The sequence below is a fragment of the Nyctereutes procyonoides genome, unplaced genomic scaffold (assembly GCF_905146905.1).
Source record: "Nyctereutes procyonoides isolate TBG_1078 unplaced genomic scaffold, NYPRO_anot_genome, whole genome shotgun sequence".
Lineage (NCBI taxonomy): Eukaryota > Metazoa > Chordata > Mammalia > Carnivora > Canidae > Nyctereutes > Nyctereutes procyonoides.
In genome coordinates, this window is record NW_026575130.1 from 2410942 (window position 1) to 2426599 (window position 15658).

The window sequence follows — 15658 nt, forward strand, 5'->3', positions numbered from 1 at the left end:
TAGCTTGCTCAGGTCCAAAACACAGTATCTTTTGACTTTCCATATAGGTTTTTATAGTAGGAAAAATATAATTCCTGGATTCTACTTGTATAAATTAAGGTATATTTTGAGCCCTAACCATTAAGTTTGATTAGTTTTCCAAAATAATCCACTGGGGGTGAGGAGGTGGGGTGTGGAAATAAAGTGAATTATCCACTTACTTAAATGTCTTCCTTATAATAAAATGATTCAGGGCCCCTATGGCTAGTCTACCATATGGTACTAAGGAAAAAATATTTTAGTCACCACATTGAATGATCATTTAAAGAGGATATTAAAATGAGCACTATTTGCATTACACCATGTTAGGGGCAGTAACAAACCAAAAGAAATACTCCACATTATGTGATCCACCAGAAGTCTACAATCTTATTTGAAGGCCTTAAGAGATACGGTAAATGGAGGATAATTTGTAATCTAGACTTCCAATGAGACTGCTTCATGAGTAAATTTAGGAATAAGAGTTTCGCTAATAGTAAGGCATGGACTTATTTCTGACTCCCTACTACTACTAGCCTGAGTATACCTGAGCTATGACTTTAATTGTGAAATATCCCAACCTTGTACTCTTTTCTATTTCGATTATTTGTTTTTCCCCTTAACAATAATTAAGAGGTAACATGTATTACCTTTTAACCCTTGAGATTTCATCTAGTCCTGGAGCTTTAAATACTATCACTGTGCTGATGAATGCCCAACTTATATCTTGAGTATTTCTGAACTCTAGACTTATTTATTCAACACATCTTCCATTGTATGTTGAAAGCCCATATCAAACTTACCTTGTCTAAATATGACTTGTGATCATTCTCCCTAACTGGCACATACCATAAATTAGATGTTTAACCCTTAGAACAAAACTATGAGATAGTTTCCATTAGGCTTCTAATTGAAAACGAAGAACCTGAGGCATTCCGGCTACAACACACCTATGACTAGGAAGTGCTGAAAATGGTTTGCAAAGTCATTGTCTTCCAGAGTCCCTCCAATCAACCATGACACTATCGCCAAATCTCTCCATTTCTACCTCCAGCACCCACCTCAAACGGGATCACTTTTCTGCATCTTCACAGCCATTACCCTGTGGCATACCCATGTATATCTGTTCAGATGTCCAATAGATATTCAAACCTTATGTGTTAATTTTTCTCTCTTGGTCTTCTTTCAGAGATAAAACATACCACATGCCAGCCACTGTTATAAACAATTTTAATGCACAATCTCCTTCATGCCTCCTCTTAGAGCAAGTGATGAGACAGGTTTCATAATTTTCATTTTATAAGTGGGAAAACTAAGGTGTAGAGAATTTTAAAAATTTGCCAATGACCAGTAAGTGATGAAGATGCAAACAATCTTTATTGTCTCCAGTGTCCACATTTTCACAATCACTGCACTACACACCTCTCCTTCTCCTAGTCAACTCTGCCAAAGGAATGTACTTCTACCCATGTAATAGGCAGGCCAAATCTCTGGGACTTATCCCTGACTTCTACTTTCAGTTATTCGTACCATGCAATTATTAAGCATGTCTTTTCAGCACTACCTTCACCATATACCTCAAACCTGATTACTTATCTCCATCTTCACTGTCACTAGCCTCTTACATTCCACATTTTTTAAAGATTTATTTATTTATTATAGACACAGAGAGGGGGGGGGCAGAGACAAAGGAGGAGAGAGAAGCAGGCTCCAGACCAGGAGCCCGATGTACATCCCACCATTTTAAGTTTCTGAGGTACATCAATACGATATTCCACATTTCTTAAAGTCCTTTCTCCTTATATCAGCCAGTGTGATCATTTTAAAACCAAATTAGGCCATGTCACTACAGGCCTCCTGAAATTAGAATAAAATCCAAGCTCCTCTCCAGGACCAAACATCCCCCCAGAGAGCTCACTCCAGGCTCCCTTGCATCTACCATTCTCTAGTCACACTGGTCTTCCTTCTCTCCCTGAATAATACAAAGCATATTCCATTTTAGAGTCTCTAAGCCTGGATATCCAGATTATAGGCTCTGCCAATCTTATAGGTCCTAGTTCCAGTGTTACAGCAGAGTCTTGCCTTAGTTACCACCACCAACATGGCCCTCCTTCTTGTGCACACTTGTCACGCTTTATCGCATAACCTATTTTGTTTTCTGCATAGTTCTTATCACATCTGAAGTTGCACATACATTTATTTGTATTAATTTTCAGTCTTTCCTAAACTAGAAGAAAGGCTACATAATGGGAGGGACTTGCCTATATTGTCCATCATTTTAAAGTCAACTCCTGGAAGTGTGCTTGGCATATAGTAAGCATTGAAGTATCTTTTGAACAAATGAATGCCAAAAATGATCCTACTCTCTGAGTTTATACCTCTCATATTTTTAAGGAAACTCACTTTACTCATTTTAGAATTTCACCTACATGTTTTTGATTATACTAGCCTTACTCATTGTCTAATTATGACAAATAGTAAACATTTATTAAGGATTTATTGCGCTAAGCATTTTATATGACTTTAACTCTCATAGATAATGCATACAACCTATGAGGTCCCCATTCTCATTTCACAGAAAGGTAACCAAGGCCAACAAAAGTTAAAGAACTTGCTCAAGACCACAGACATAACTTTTCAAGGCTGATATTTAAATGAAGGTTTATCTTACTCTAAAAGTCAAGCTCTTTCAAATGTATCCAGTTATGTATCTGGTAAGGGTAAATAAATAATAAAGAAAAGAGAAACCAGTAAAAAAATTAAAACACAAATGTAAAAAAAATGAGGAAAATAGTTCAGCTGTGTAATTGTAGGAGCAGAATAATGACTTATTTGGTTAAGGTGAGGGCTGGTAAATTAATTTCATACATGAAGTAAGCTGTTGGAAATCTCATAATAACAAACGGTAGAGTATAACTATAGAAATATCTTCAAATATTTTAAATAAGTTATATTATAGATGGATAATAGGGAAACCAGGGTGTCTTATTATTTTTTAAATATTTTATTTATTTATTCATAAGAAACACAGAGAGAGAGTCAGAGACATAGGCAGAGGGAGAAGCAGGTTCTCTGCAAGGAGCTCGATGAGAAACTCAGAACTCGATCCTGGGAACAGGGTGTCTTAAAGTTACATCCCTCAGCTAAAGAGCTTTAACGCAGGGAGGCCCACCACACCTTTTCATATAAGCCCTGTGGCAGAGCTGCTGAACAAAGGTTACCACGTGGATGGATGACTGGGATTTTAACTCTCAAAAAAGGGTGTTGTTTACTCAATTTTACCAGATAATTACTATGTTTAAATCAGTAGGTGCTGGATTTGCCCTAGTAAGTTTTAGAGAACCTCACATAGTTCAAACCAGTAGAAACTTCAGGAATGATTAAATCTAATTTTCAAGTCTTCTAACATTGAAATTGAAACAGATAAAAATGTATAATTTGTAACAGATAAAAATTTATAATCTGTGCTCATTGCATTCTATTAATAGCCATTTGAAATAAGATGCGTGGCTATTCTCATTCCCATTTTTACAAATGAATTAGGCCGAGGATTGTGACTGGAAGAGGAAAAGTCACATGAAAGCTAACCTGCCACCAACTATCAACTGGGTTCCTACTGTATAGAAATAAAAACAGAGGAGAAACATGAAATGCTGAGACTTGGTGTTTCTAAAAGAGCTTGCACAAGCCCTTCTTTATAGTATCAGTGAGATTTTCCTAAATCTAATGTATAAGAAGCTTCTCTGGAAGCACAGACATTAGAGCTTCATTTACTAAGTAGCCAACCATTATATGCCAACCAAAATATATAAATTTATTTTATATATATAAAAGAAATGTTGACAACAGAGACTTGAATTTATAAGAAAATAAATTCCTTCCTTTAGTCATAAGAATAAAGAAAAATACTAGGAAAAGCAAGCAAATCCTATTATTCCCAATTAATACATACTTTTTTTTCTTTGGGAAGCAATATTAATAAATAACAAAAAGTAAAATCCCAATAGAAAAACAGACAATTAGCAATTCTAAAACTAAAACAAGACAATATGAAGTTTAGTTCAGATACAAATGGGACACAAACAGATTTATATATAAATAAGGAAGATGAGCTTAAGCAGAGAGGAAAGAACAATTGTTGTTACAATTAAGACACCTAAGAGTGAGAGAAGGTTGCTAATGAGAGAGGTTGCTGACAGTACAGATTGTAAGATGAAAATACCAGTTAAAAAGAAAAAAAAAAAGAAGAAGAAGAAGAAGAAGAAGTGGGGCAAGAGAGAGCTAAACTAAAATGGACATATATACTAAAAGGTCAGAAACACTTGAAAATGTTAAAATTGAAAACAGAGACCAATCTTAAAAATTCTCTGAGAAAAGTTCAAGTTAGCCTATTTTTCAAGATTCATTTAACCTAGGCCATTTCTTGTTTTTGCCTCTGCAAATCACAAGCAAAACCTGAACCATTGGGATCCCTGGGTGGCACAGCGGTTTGGCGCCTGCCTTTGGCCCAGGGCGCGATCCTGGAGACCCGGGATCGAATCCCACGTCGGGCTCCCGGTGCATGGAGCCTGCTTCTCCCTCTGCCTGTGTCTCTGCCTCTCTCTCTCTCTCTGTGACTATCATAAATAAATAAAAATTTAAAAAAAATTTATAAAAAAAAAACCTGAACCATTGCCCAAGGCTGATATGACATAATCACTGACCAATTCCCTATCATTCAAGAAATTCTAACCTTATAAACAATCACAGTGATGAATAGTCACTGCTTTCTCACTGTGTCAGCTGTTTAACAACAATATATCCCTGAGCCTCCTTTGATGTTTTGGTTTTAATGTTCCCAGTTCACAAACTGGGCCTCACTTAAAGGAACTATACTTCTAAGTCTTTTGCTACAGTCTTTGTTTTAAAGTCTATTTTGTCTAATAGGAGTATTACTTCCATAGCTTTTTGTTTCCATTTACATGGAATATCTTTCACAATTTCTTCATTTTCAGTCATAGATCTGAAGTGAGTCTCTCGTAGGCAGTACATAGGTGGGTATTGTGCTTTTGTTTTTTTTTAATCTATTCAGCTACCCTATATCTTTTGATTGGAACAGTCCATTTACATTTAAACGAATTACTTGGGCACCCAGGCAGCACAGTCTTGTTAAGTGTCCAACTCTTGGTTTTGGCTCAGGTGGTGATCTCAGGGTCATGAGATTGAGTCCCTACTTGGGCTCCGTGCTGATAGCAGTCTACTTAAGACTCTCTCCCTCTCTCTCGGCTTCCTTCTGCTATGCTCGAGAGCATGCTCTCTCTCAAATAAACAAATCTTTTTAAAAATAGGGAATTATTAATAGGTATGTACTTACTGCTATAATTAATTGTTTTCTGGTTCGTTCTGTGATTCTTCTCTTCTCCTTTCTTCACTTGCTCTCTTTCCTTGTGGTTTGACTGTTTTCTTCAGTGTTTGCTTGAGTTCCTTTATCTTCTTTTTGTTATGTATCTATTATAGGTTTTTGGTTTGCAGTCACCATGAAGTTCATATATATCAACCTACTTTTATAGCAGTCTATTTTAGCTGATAGTCACTTGATTTTGAACACATTCTAACGGCACTACACTTTTACACCTCATCACATTTTATGTTTTTTACATTACATTTTACACCTGTTGTGTATCCTTTATCTACTTATTGTACCTGTAGCTGACTTTTCTATTTTTGACTTTTAACCTTTATACTAGTTTTTAAGTGCACGATCCATTACCTTTACCATATATTTGTCTTTCCAGTGAGATTTTTTTTTCATGTATTTTCTTATTTCTAGTTATGGCCTTTTCTATTCCACTTAAAGACCCTTAAATATTTCTTCTAAGGCCAGGTAGTGCTGATGAAATTCTTTAGTTTTTGCCTGTCTGAAGAACTCTCTCTATCTCCTTCAATTCTGAATGATAACTTCACTGGGTAGAGTATTCTTAGTTAGAAGTTTTTTCCCTTTCAGAACTTTAAAAATATTTGCCACTTTCTTCCAGCCTGCAAAGTTCCTGCTGAAATATCAGCAAATACTTTTATGAGGTTTCCCTCACATGTATCTATTTGTTTTTCTCTTTTTGCCTTTAAGATTCTCTATTTTTAACTCTTGCCATTTTAATTATAATCTCAGGGTAGATTACTTTGGACTTAACTTTTCTGTGACTCTCTGTGGCCATTTTAATTATAATATATCTCAGTGTAGATTTCTTTGGACTTAACTTTTCTGTGACTCTCTGTGGCCATTTTAATTATAATATATCTCAGTGTAGATTTCTTTGGACTTAACTTTTCTGTGACTCTCTGTGCTTCCTGGACTTAAATGTCTGTTTTCTTCCCCAGGTTAGAGAAATTATTCAGCCATTATTTCTCCAAATACTTTTTCTGCCCTTTTCTCTCTCTGATTTCTGAGACCCCTATGATACAAATGCTATTATGCTTGAATTTATCATTTTTTTAATTCTTTTTCTTATTCTGATTGAGTGATTTCTATCTTCTAGATCATTCATCCATTTTTATGTATTATCTGATCTGCCATTGATTCTCTCTAGTGTAGTTTTCATTTCAGTTATTGTATTCTTCATCTCTGAATAGTTTTTTTTTTCCTTTCATTTTCTAACTCTCTGTTGAAGTTCTTTCTATGTTCCTCCATTCTACTCCCAAGTTTGGTGAGCATCTTTACAAACATTATTTTGAATTCTTTATCAGGTAAATTACTTATCTCCATTCATTGGTATATTTTTTCTGCAGTTTTGTATTATATCTTGCTCATTTAGAACATATTCCTCTGTCTTTTCATCTTCTTTGATTTTCTGTGTTTGCTTCTATGGATTAGGCAAAACAGCTCTCTCTCTCAAAAATACGTGAGTCTTGAAAGAGTGGTCTTGTGTGGATGTGTCCCCTGGGCAGACTGTGGATGGCTGGTGGCAGGCTAGCCATATCTGGAATGGGCAAAGCCTAGGGAGCTTCTGGGGCACACTGTCAGGGCCCACTTGACAGGATGGCCAGAGAGTGAATGTTTATAGAATAGGGGTCCTGAGATGTACCTCACAGGGCTGCCCCAATGAGACTGCTAGAACTGGAGCAATATAGGTCAGGGGTCCCAAGAGAGGGACAACTGGATCTGGAGCAGGTGAGCACTGGGGTCCCAAGGCCACCTTAGGGTGATGGCTGGAGCTGGTTTGGGAAAGGGGCTTGACTGTGCTGAAGTAGCCCTAGCAGGGAGGCAAGCATGCCTGAACCCAGTACTATTAAGACGGAGGAATAAAACAGAAAGTTAGTGCTTGCTGGCAAGTCCAACCTTGGAGAGAGCTCCAATAGTTTCCCATCCACACGGTAGATATTCTAAGGTTAGTAATTGAATTTCCTTCACTTATAATCTAGTTGTACATTAAACCACCATTTTTTACTGTGCCCAAGGGCAAGTGAGTCTGCACACATTCTTTTCTTTTCCTTTTTTGTTAAAAAGATTTATTTTATATATAAAGATAATGGCCGAAGGGCAGAGGAAGAGGGAGTCTTAAGCAGACTACTTGCTGAGTGTGGAGCCACAGCCACATGGGACTCAATCTCACAACCCTGAGATCATGACCAAGAATTGGATACTCAACCAACTGCACCACCCAGGTGTGTGTTGTTTTTTTTTTTTTAATTCAGAATAGTTTGTTCATTCATTCTTTCCTTCCTTCTTTATTCCTTCTTCCTTCATTTTTCTTTCTTTCTTAGTTTTTAATTCTAGTATAGTTAACATACAGTGTTATATTAGTTTCAAGTTCACAATATGTTTTTTCAAAAATTCCACACATCACCCTGTGCTCATCATGTAAGTGCTCCTTAACCCCTATCACCTATTTAAGCCATCCTCCCACCAACCTCCCCTCTGGTAACTTATAATTTTGACAACATGAATGAACCTAGAGCATATTTTGCTAAGTGAAATAAGTTAGAGAAAGACAAATATTGTATTATTTCACTTATATGTAGAATCTAAAAAATAAAGCAAAGTAAAATAGAAACTGACTCATAGATACAGGAAATAAACTATGGGTTACCAGAGGAGGGAAGAAGTTGGGGGTTAGGTAAAGAACATGAGGGGCATTAAGAGGTACAAACTTTGAGTGATAAAATAAATGAATCACAGGCATATAATATACAGCACAAGAAACAGAGCCAATAATATATGAATAACTTCATATGGTGACATAGACTTATCATGGGGTCTTTTCACAACATAAAAATATCAAACCACTATAATATATACTTGAAACTAAGAGAATATTGTATGTCAATTATACTTCAAAAAGAGAAAGAACAAACTTTTTTCCCCATTATGTGGTCGTATACACAATGAATTTTGTTAGTCAATACATTTTTAAATTTAGGCTCAAATCGAAATCATTTTTATTGTATTTATTAGTATGTAACCTTTTGGTAATAAAAATAAGGCTACCCATCCTGATTTATTTTTTGAGAAATGCATATTTACACAGATATCTCTCAAGACAAAATCTGAGAAGTCAAACATTTCCTAAGGCACAATTTGGTATTAGATCATGATGGTGCCATATATTCCTTACAATTTACCTTAGGGTCATTTTATCATAACATCCCACTTCCCTGTGTTTATGTATGTTTAAGGAAAGAATAATAATTAATTATGTAAAAATAGTTAAAAGTTTTTGAAATATCTTGTTCTGGTACTATTTAAAATCTCTTAAGTTCTAATGCCTTCTGGAAAATTCAGGCATATTTCTAAGAAGTAAAAAATGTGGGTGCTTCTTTGACTATTAGAATCTTAGGTTTGGGATCCCTGGGTGGCGCAGCAGTTTGGCGCCTGCCTTTGGCCCAGGGCACGATCCTGGAGACCTGGGATCGAATCCCACGTCGGGCTCCCTGCATGGAGCCTGCTTCTCCCTCTGCCTGTGTCTCTGCCTCTCTGCCTCTCTCTCTCTCTCTCTCTCTCTCTCTCTCTCTGTGACTATCATGAATAAAATCTTAAAAAAAAAAGAATCTTAGGTTTTACTTATTAATAAAGTCTCACGTAAACAGTATTATTAAATGCCTACCATATCCCAGGCACTTTTCCATGTGTTTTGAGAATTTTTTTTTAAAAGGTGGGGAGGGAGTCATAGCTCTAGGTCTTCCCATTATTATAATAGTATGTCCCAATATTTTTGCAAGTAAACTAATGATCTTAAATCTTCTGGGTCTAAAATCTTGTGCCAGTCATCTGAAAAATTATTAGTAAAGAACACTGTGGTAGATTAAAAAGACAGGCTACTTTACATCCCCCATCAAGATGTAGTATTGATTTCCCCACTCTTTGAGTTGGAGCTGCCTCTATAATTGCTTAGCCTTCTGGAGTTGGGGAAAGGGAAGCTATGCCAATTCTAGTCTAAGGCTCAAAAACTCCTGGCAGTTTCTACTTTTGTGCTTGTGGGTTACCCTGAGTTTCCATGTAAGGAACATGGCTACCCGTTAAGAATGACCCAAAAAGACACCAGGTGGAGAGAAGAGACTTTGGGCTACTTGGAGAAAAGCATGGCCATCATGGCCTGCCAGTTGACCTCAGATGCTTCCAGCCCCAATGCCATTTGATTATAATGCTCTAAGAACCCAAATGAGATCAGGGGAACTGCCCAACTGAACCCATTCAAGTCACAGAACCATGAGAGATATCAAAAGCTAATAGCTTTTAAGTTTCTAATTTTAATTTAGGATACTAAATTCCAGGATCACTTACTATACAGCAATATATAACTGAAACAGATATTATATTTTGGCATAACAGTAAGTATAATTACATTACTTATCCTATGAAGTATATATTTTAGACTACACACATAAAATCCCTAAATATACATATATATGTATAGTCAATTCTGCTATAATCTGACAAAGGCAGTGCTAGAAAAACACTAAATTATGCAAAATCTTGCGATATAAGCCACAAAGTCTATGCAAAACAGAGTTAGGTGTATACAGCTCAGAAACTTTGTCAGTGACACATACAAAATAAAGTTAGAACCTAATTAATGTGGCAGCACAATTCTGTACATATTAAATGATTGAAAAATACATGAATATTGCAATAACTATGGCACTTACCTTGAAAAAGACCTGAAGCTTACTCATGGAGTGGGTATCAGAAGAGCTGTAGCTGTGTTATTATGAGTTGGCCTTCAGCATCAAAAAGCAGCTAAAGCACAGCTTGACTGCAAGAAAGTTAGATAGTTAAACATTTCCTTAACTAAAAATATATGTATATTAAAGTTATCATTTCTCCAAAATGACATCAACCATTGCACATTTCAGTTTTAGCTTAATATACTTTATCTGCATGATATATGGTCCAGAAAAAAATAAAACAGTATCCCTACTATTAAAACTAATTTTCAGTTTTACCAAAATTACTCAAATATAGACCATAATTTTCAGAAATACTATTGCCCCCAAAAAAACGCTAAAAGAAAATGCCATATCACCAAATTAATAAAATACAACTATTCTAAGATATTTTAATATTTTGAAATCTCTTCATTTTAAAGATGCTAAAGAAAACTTTTAAATGGTGAGATACCATCTAGAATCAATATTTTGCATACCTGAGGAAATAGCCTATTTATCCCATTAAATGAATTTAAAGAAAAATATTTTTTAAAAAATATTAGCATATCATAGGTAAGGGAAATATTGTAACTGGGAGGAGGGGAGGAAAAAAAAGATAAGCTCTATAAGAGGAAGGCTCTTGATATTTATAGTCCTGTTTTTAGTAGTCTCTATTTCATTAAATCCAGGAAAGAAAAAAATTTGCATTCTATGTAGACTTTTGAGAAATTTTCTTAAACAATACTTTGTTGTCATACGGCTTTTGAAGGACAAAGTATGAATGCCTAAGTGTTTGAGATTGGCTTCAATTATGTCTCAATACTTAAGTATTAGAATTTTAAGGGAAAAAAAAGAATTTTAAATAAGGCATTTCTGCTATTTTAAAGTTTTATTCTCAAAAAGAATAAATTAAAATAAATAAATAAATATTCTCAAAATCCTTCTTTATTACACTGTTGCTATAATTTTTCATAAAAAGAGAAGTAAAGCTTCATTCCTAACTAAATATGAAATTCAAATGGTTCTAAGTAACTAATTGAAGAAAATAACATGCATTGTGTCAAGGAGGAATCGCTGCTATCAGTTACGCAATTCCAGTCTAGTCACTGAAGTAACAGAGAACCCTAGTTTGTTTAACACACTCATTAACGAGGCAATTCCAAATTTTGTTTTGTTTTGTTTTTTTACAGAGATCTTAGACAATTACAAGGGGTGTGGGGATTGTGACTCTTTTCAATGTTGGAATGTTTCAAAGCAGAAAATTACAAATAGCACAGAAAGTTTTGGTTTTTTTTTTTTTAAGTTTTGTTTTACTCGATGTAACTTAGTTGAAATGATTCCAAGAGAACAAAATTAAGTCTCTTGGTCAACTCAAAATGATCTTAGTAATTAAATCTAACAGCAAGTGGCTTAATTCCTTTTAAAAGTTAATATATTTACAAATGGGTTATTATTATTGGATAGGCCAAAGAGTCGTACACACTTACTTAAAGTTAAATGCCAATGAGCTGAAGAAGTCAGTACTTCAGAACACTTTAAGACAGGCATGAAAGAGCAGAAAACTGCAGTATCCGCTCCCATCCGTTCAGGCTCTTTGGAAAGAGTCTCCGCAGGGACCGGCCTACTTGGTGGTGGCCCTACCATCTGGGTGTGTAATACGCGACCGAGCACAGCTCCACAACGTCTACGAACCCGGGAAGATTCAGAACGCAGCGGCCGCGTGCAGCAAGCAAAGCCCTCAGCAAGGCACTCGCTGCACTCGCTGTGGGGCTGATTACCCGGATAAGACGATGCTCAAGTGCCACAGCGCTCCTGCAATGTGCTTTAAAGAGTTAATTTAAGGGTTTCTTTCTTTCTTTTTTTTTTTTTTTATGATAGTCACAGAGAGAGAGAGAGAGAGAGAGAGGAGAGAGAGAGAGAGAGAGAGAGGCAGAGGTGTCCATGCACCGGCTCCATGCGCTCCATGCACTGGGAGCCCGACGTGGGACTCGATCCCAGGTCTCCAGGATCGCGCCCTGGGCCAAAGGCAGGCGCCAAACCGCTGCGCCACCCAGGGATCCCAATTTAAGGGTTTCTAATCAGCTAGAAAGTTAACAGATTTGCATACACAAATAACCACAACGCACAAAAACTTTCGGGCAGCCGGGGCGGCTCAGCGGTTTAGCGCCGCCTGCAGCCCAGGGTGTGATCCTGGAGTCCGGGGTCGGGTCCCGCGTGGGGCTCCCCGCATGGAGCCCGCTTCTGCCTCTGCCTGAGTCTCTACCTCTCTCTCTGCGCGTCTAATAAATAAATCTTTAAAAAACACACAAAAACTTTCAAAGTGTTTCAACCCAAAAACTCCAGGGAAGTATCACTCCTTGGTTTAAAGTTGTTTTAAAATAGAGGAAAGATGGCTATTAAAATGAGTGTCCGTTTCAACCCTATCGTTTCAAAGCCTTGAGCCCCCCGCCCCCCCAGCGCCGCCTCCGGGGCCGCCCTCCCCGCCGCCGGGGGCGCTCTGGGGCGAGCGAGGAGTGTCCGTCCGTCCGTCCGTCCGTCCGTCCTCCGCGCCGGTTACCTGGGGCCGCAGCCGTCCGCCGGGGCCTCCTTCCCGGGGTCCGCGGCCTCCGCGACGGTCCGGGGGGCGACTCGGGCCGGAGCGCGGGCGGGGCCCGGCTGGCGGCGGCGGCGGGGCGAGCGCGGCGGGCGCCCGGGGACTCGGGGACTCGGGGACTCGTGCGCTCGCTCCCACGCGCCCCGCGGCCCCGGGACCCGCCCGGCCGCGCCGCCGCCGCCCGGCTCCCGGCTCCCGGCCCGCGCGCGCCCGCTCCGTGCCCCGAGGTGGGGTGGGGGTGGGGCGGGGGTGCCCTGCGGGGGTAGGGCGGGGCGAGGCGCGCCTGGGCCCGGCAGCCTGGCGCCGGGGGTGGGAGGGAGATGGGGGGGGTCCCTACGGGTGGGGGTGGGCGGGGGCGGGGCGGGGGGCGCCTGGTCCGGCAGCCTCGCGCGGGGGAGGGGATGGGGGGCGCGCCTGGGTGTGGCGGCCTGGTGGGGGCGGGGCGGGGCGGGGCGGGGGGCGCCTGGGTCTGGCGGCGCCTGGGTGTGGCGGCCTCGCGGGGGTGGGGGCGCCCTGCGGGGCGGGGGGCGCCTGGGTCCGGCCGCCTCGCGCGGGGGCGCCGCCCTGCGGGGGCTTCCGCAGGCCGCTGCCCGCAGAGGGTGGAGGCCGCCAAGCCAAGGGTGACACTGGTCGCGCCGCCTGGGAGCGTCTGTATCGCAGGTGGCAGGAGATGGGTGTCGGGAGCACTGCCAGGTGGAGTCCTAGGCCAAGGGCATTCGCCTTGCGCTCCTCGACGGGGTGTGGGAAGAAGCGAAGTTCCTCCTACGCTTCAGCCAATGGCAATAATTATTAGCAGAGTATAAGGACTCTGCCATCCGGCCTCGGCGTGATTTATCCGTGATTGCTGCTCCCCTGCCCCCTTCCACTGCCCTTCTGGAGGTTCCGTTATTTCTCTCATCCACACCTACTGGACAGACCTAGAACTCTGCTGAGAGTAGAACTGAGATGTTGAGTCTTACCTACGGATTCAACTCCATGTCCCTGTCACATGGTGGCTTCAAGCTGATGGTTTCCTTGAATGAATAATAAAGGAACTGGTTTGTGATCATCGCTTTTCGATCTAAGATGTGAGATTTTGCTATCTAAAATTTGTGGTTTATTAGGTTTTTACCTTTTTATAAATTTCCGTTAGTTCCAAGTAGCTCAGAACATATAAATATTTTAAATACTTTATATATTAAATAGGAATCAATGGGATCCCTGGGTGGCTCAGAGGTTTACCATCTGCCTTCATCCCAGGGTATGATCCTGGAGTCCTGGGATCCAGTCTGGAATCAGGCTCCCTGCATGGAGTCTGCTTCTCCCTCTGCCTGTATCTCTGCCTGTGTGTGTGTGTGTGTGCTTATGAACAAATAAATAAAATCTTTTAAAAAAAGGGGGAATCAATCTTTGGTACCTAAAATTAAAAAAAAAAAACATATTTGCAGGTTTGCTGCCTATCAGTCCTTCCCTTTTGTGGAAACAGTACCCAAATTTTGCTTATAAATGATGACTCATTCCCTGGTCTCAGTCTATTTATTTCAGGTGATGCTAATTCCTGCCCTGATTCAGGGCACATAATCCTAGCCTGTTTAATAGAAGTTACTTATTCTCTTCTTAATGAGGATTATTTCAGAAATATGTACTGTGCTCCAAAGCAGGCCAATCAGAGATAAAAAGACATAGTTCCGGAACTCTGTAATCTTACAAATTGGAGTTTCCTAGCTTTAGAGATTTTTAAATGCTCCACTGCTTCAGGTCTGTTATGCTAAGATTAGAGCCCCTGTAGGGAAAGAAAAATGGGATGCCAAAACACGGATGCTGATATGTAGATGGATGCTTCTGAGGATCCTGGCTTTTTAAACCACCTGGATCCTCACACTTTGCAGAGTTGCCCCCGCCCCCCCCCCCCCCGACACACACACACACACACACAACTTCCAAATAAGAGATAATGCTGTGCTAAAAAAATGCTATAGAGATTTTTTTTTTCCCTCCACATACCCCCTTCAACAGTTTCACCCACCTACTCTTTTGGTTCTAAATCCCTTATCTAGGGATAAATCCCAGCATGACCTGACTGGGGATATGCTGAGCTGGACATGAGTGAAAGAGAAGTTGGATAAGTCAGGATCTACAGACAGGAGCCAGATGAGCATTTTGAAATGAAGTTTTGTAGGTGCTTGATCAAGATGACCAAAACATTTAACACTGAATAAACAAGAATTTATTGACTGGAGGCAAATTTCTTGGGACATGAGATAGAATACCCTAGGAAGGAGCCCAAGAGAATAGGTGAACTCACTGCTACTATGATTATTAAAAAGTGATGGCTAAGACTAAGTCAAATTGATAACCATTAGTTGCTCTGGCAGACAGCAGAGAAGGGACTAAAGGAGCTACAGGAAGTGAGAATATATTATTTGAGACCAAAATACCACCAGTGGATTATATTTCACAGGAGAGTCAGAGGAAATACTACTCAATGAAGGTCATCAGGAATGTACTGGTGAGAGGGCACCAGCATTACTAAGATGTTTAGCGGAGATTCTCCTCTGTGGACATGAGTTAATAGCAGGAGAGATGTTCACAGAGCTGGGCTCATTGATATCCATAAAGGTAATGACTTGGTCATGAGGCTAGGAAGTGACAATCACCAGAAGTCAGGAAGCTACAATCATCATAAAGACCCACAAGACCAGAAGGCAGTCAAGAGGATTTGATCAGAGGGATTGAGATTGTGAATAGATCATTGTGTTAAGAAGAGAAAAGATCCATAGTCATTAGGTAACAGCCACAACCAGAAAAGGGCAATAATGGAAAAGCAGGAGACTGAGGGAAGTCACCAAAATGAAAAGACACGAGTCAAGCAATTCATTTCCCAGGAAGCCAATAACTGTTACAGTTTTCTTCTTGCACTCAGATCCCCAAAGAGTTGGGGGCATGAAA